This window comes from Salvia hispanica, chromosome 5 (assembly GCF_029641045.1).
Source record: "Salvia hispanica isolate PSC_SH4W2 chromosome 5, Shi_PSC_v1, whole genome shotgun sequence".
NCBI lineage: Eukaryota > Viridiplantae > Streptophyta > Magnoliopsida > Lamiales > Lamiaceae > Salvia > Salvia hispanica.
The window spans coordinates 25,117,896-25,122,254 of record NC_142696.1 but is presented as its reverse complement, the minus strand read 5'-3'; the positions used below and the strand labels follow the sequence as shown (position 1 = coordinate 25,122,254).

Here is a 4,359-nt window from a genome sequence, read left to right as displayed (position 1 = left end):
GTTACCTATTAAGCATGTGAAGTAGCTACAACAAGCAAAGGATATTTTTTATGGATTGAGAGTCCACTAGATTCACTCACATCTAACTCATTCACTTTCGCTCCATTAGGCAATCTGAAATCGAACTTGTGTACCAACTTGGCTAATGCGATCTCATCCACCGCCCCTGCGAACATGTAACCAGGGACCCCCTCCTGCCTGCCCCAAACGGAGTCAACTCAAAATGCAAGCCTCTAATGTCTATGCTCAATTCAAGGAATCTCTCTGGACAAAATTCCTCAGGATTTTTCCACAATGACGGGTCCCTAGCAATTGCCCAAACATTAATCATCACACGCGTACCAGATGCAACGTCATAACCCAATACTTTTGTGTCTTGATTTAATTCACGAGGTATCAACAATGGGAGCGGTGAATGCAACCTTAAACTCTCCTTCAGTACTGCTTTCAGATAGAGCATTTTCTCTAAGTCTTGCTCATCAATTACATCCTTACTACCCGCTACTTCTCTCACTTCATTTTGCAAAGTTTTCAGAGTTTCTGGATTTCGTATCAGCTCCGTCATCACCCACTCAAGAACTGTAAATGTAGTATCAGTTCCAGCACCTATCATATCCTGCAAAAGAAATATCCAATCAAAATGGGGCAGGCATAAAAAGAAGATACTGGGGTTTAAGAAGAAAAGCAGTCATACCAAAACGATAGCTTTGATAGTGTCATCTTCAATAGGGGTGCGACTTGCATTTTCTCTCTGAAAATCAAGCAATATGTCCACAAAATCCAGCTCATCACCATCTCCCTCTCTCCTCTCCCTAACTCTATGTTCTTGAATCACGCTCTCCAAAAACCTATCCATCTTCTTAACACCTCTCTCTACTCTCTTATCCAAACCATCAATCCTTCTCATCCATCTCAGGCAAGGAATGTACTCCCACAAAGGAAAAATCCCCAGCAGCACCCCAAACTCAGTAAACGTCTCCTTGAAATCACTCTCTGCTCCATACTTCTTTCCCAGAGCCACTCTAGAAATCACATCGTTCGTCATACACTGAATGACGTCGCTCAAGTTCACGGGCTTTGAAGAAGCACCCAACATTCTGATCTTGTCGACCATGACGGAAGTCTCTTCTTCCCTCACGCCGCGATAGGACTGAACCCTTTTGTTGCTCAGAAGATGAAGCACGCATATGCTGCGAATCTGCCGCCAGTACTCTCCATACGGTGCGAATGCCACATCCCGGTTGTTGTACACCAACCGGCCCGCGATGCTGAGTTGGGGCCTGTTTGAGAAGATCAGGTCCTGGTTTTTCATGATCTCACGCGCCGCCTCAGCCGAGGAGGCAATTAGAGTGGGAACCTTGCCGAAGTGGAGCAGCATGAGGGGGCCGTGGCGGCAGGAGAGTGTCTGGAGGGATCTGTGGGTGGCTGAGCCCAGCTGGTGGAGGTTTCCAATTAACGGGAGCTTTGGTGGAGACGGAGGCAGGCGTTTCCGGGGCTCTGGAGAATGACTTCGGCGCCATTTGTGGAGGAAGAAGAGGAAGAGAGATGAGGAGAGTAGCACAACAAAGAAATATGAGATAGAAATCATTTTTGGTTTAGAGATACTGTTGTGTAAGAAAGAAATGGTTTCCTAGATGCCTTTAAATAATAATTGATGAGAAAGTCACTGAGACAATAATTTCTTTAGAGATACCTTGTTATTTTTAAAATTAGGATTGGCCTTGTAATTAATGAGAGATTTCAAAAAGAAGGATTTAATTGGCTGACTATTTAAATTTTGGGATTATTAGTTGACGTTCAGAGATGGGATCAAGATAATAAGGTATTTTTTGTTTTTGCATTTTTGTTTTTCTTTATTTTTATTATTCTCCTCCAATATTTAAATTGACCAAACTATCCTTAATATTTTCACCTCAATTCTAATATTTTTTACCTTATCGTTTTCACCCTCAATTCTGACACATTGCGTATCTGAAATCACCCCCTTCGCCGCTCCACCCTCCTTGTATCTATAGCTAACAGCTCCCATTTCGTAACCTTGTTGTCTTCATCCTTGCATTCCAAAGGGGCGTGGATTTGTGGCAACTGACTGTTTGGAATAGGATAGCAATCAAACCTAGAGAGGAAGTCGAAATTTTAGGGTTGTTTCAAATTTGTATGGAATCTCTCTTTCTCTCCCTTATGACTACTTGTTATAGTAGTAGTACATTTACCTAGTTTTGTTTTCACTCCTTGCTCCATGATGCTTTTTTTTCAATCTACAAGAATTCGCTAACCATACAATTCTGAATTAAAACCACTTATAGTTATGGCATGCATAATTCGCTAACTCATTTTTTTGCCCCAGTTTAGTTTACAGGATCTGTTGGGGTAAATATATTAGGGCTAGTTTTGTCAATTCTTAATTGTAGTAGGAGAAATAATAAGAAAAAAATAAAAATAAAGAGAATAACTAAAGAACCATTTTTCTAATAAAATCGCATGCATTAGTCCTATATTTTAAAATTCCAGTGAATTTAATTTTTTTTTAAATCTCTCATAATTAATATATGGATGAGTTTAAAATAATGATTTCATGAGAAAGTCAATTGAGAATATTAATTTTATTAGAAAGTCCACTCTATCTTGCTATTTAACATAGGATTTTTTTTGTAATCAATACTCTTTTTTTTAATCAATACTCCCTCCGTCTGTCATTAATTGACATACTTTGATTCGCACGAATTTTTAGAAATATAATTAAAAGTAAAATGAAAAAATTAGTAAAATGTGAATCTTACTTTTATATACTCCCTCCGTCCCATTTAAAATGCAACATTTGAGAATCGGCACGAGATTTTATGTAGTGTTGTTTTGTGAGTTAATGAAGAGAGAGTAAAGTAAGAGAGATGAAAAAGTAGAGATAGAGTTGTTTCCATTTAAGGAAACGTTTCATTTTTAATGGGACAACCAGAAAAGGAAAACGTTGCATTTATAATGGGACAGAGGGAGTATTAATTTTATATTATAATGTGAGTGAAAATAGTTAGTGAAAAAAGTATGGGCATTATCAAAACTTGTAACAAATTAAGAGTAACACGTTTTGGCGAAAAGACCAAAAAGGATACTGGCTACAAGTATTGGTGAACGGAGATGTTAGAAATCCATAGGAGAAATCATCTTTCTTTTCATTGTATCGTGAATACAGATATTACAATATTATATAGGCTAGAGTATCTCTACATATATGGTAAACCTAATTTACAATAATTAATGGCACAATATATTCCCATATCAATTGCATATAATCCTCCCGATTTTGTGCGATATTATTCTGACACTCCCCCTCAAGCTAGGTAATGGGATTCCCGATACTTAGCTTTTATAGTACCTCTTGAAATGACTTAGAGTTCACTGCCTTTGTCAAAATATCCGCCAATTGATCTTCGGGTATAACATAAGGCATTTCTACTACTTTGGCTTCAATATTCTCCTTGATGAAGTGTCTGTCTACCTCCACATGTTTGGTTCTATCATGTTGTACCGGATTTTCGGAGATACTAATGGTTGTCTTGTTGTCACAAAACAATCTACACGGAAGGGCCGGTTGGAGATCCAATTCCGTCATCAGTCTTCGCAGCCATAATATCTCTGTCAGTCTGTCATGACCGCACTTTGCTAAGGATAGTAAAGCCGGGAAACCGTGACTAGGGGTGGAAAAATAAGAGGAGGGGAATAGAAAGGGGATTACTAATGACTTTTATTCACTTAGAAATAAAGGGGAAAACAACTCAAACAAACTCTTAATCACCAAAGCTTGAATGGAAATTTTATTCTTCAATAAATATTTATCAGATTATAGAAGAACAATACGCAGCGGAATGAACACGGTCACATGTATGGAGACATGCACCTCTGAGAGTCTCTACTTAAAATATAAAGAAAATTATAAACTCTGCTCAGCATTCCCCACCGTCACTGCTCAACCTGCACATTTAGAAATATATGCAGGGCTGAGTATAAAAATACTCAGTGAACACAGTACCGGAATATACATACATAAAATGAAAATATTATCATGCCATCATAGTAACACTCGAGAGTTTTCTCTTAAAAGGCCCGAGCTTACTAAAATCTTTGTTCGACTGCGCAGTCTAAGTTCTTTCATACTTTGCCATATCTGAACACCAAGTGCCGTGGAGATGGTGCTCTCCCACGGTCACCTACATCTTTCTCCAGCCGGGGAGGTGGCCACCTCCCAACGGCCTCCACTTGTGCCGTGGAAGTTGGCCACCTTCCACGGTCACATGTGTACACTAGTCCGAGTAGGGACACCACCCTCACTCGAACCCGAATTCGATTCTTACGTTCCAACCAAAC

At 39.2% G+C, this 4,359-nt stretch overlaps 1 pseudogene across 1 annotated transcript; it reads right to left on the bottom strand.

The window, feature by feature from the left end:
• On the bottom strand, positions 1–1,588 carry LOC125186077 (cytochrome P450 71A6-like; annotated as a pseudogene). The gene is made up of 2 exons (XR_016130167.1): positions 695–1,588; positions 1–616 (listed from the first exon to the last, which is right to left on the bottom strand). The product of XR_016130167.1 is annotated as a cytochrome P450 71A6-like (transcript).
• Positions 1,589–4,359: the final 2,771 nt, after the last annotated feature.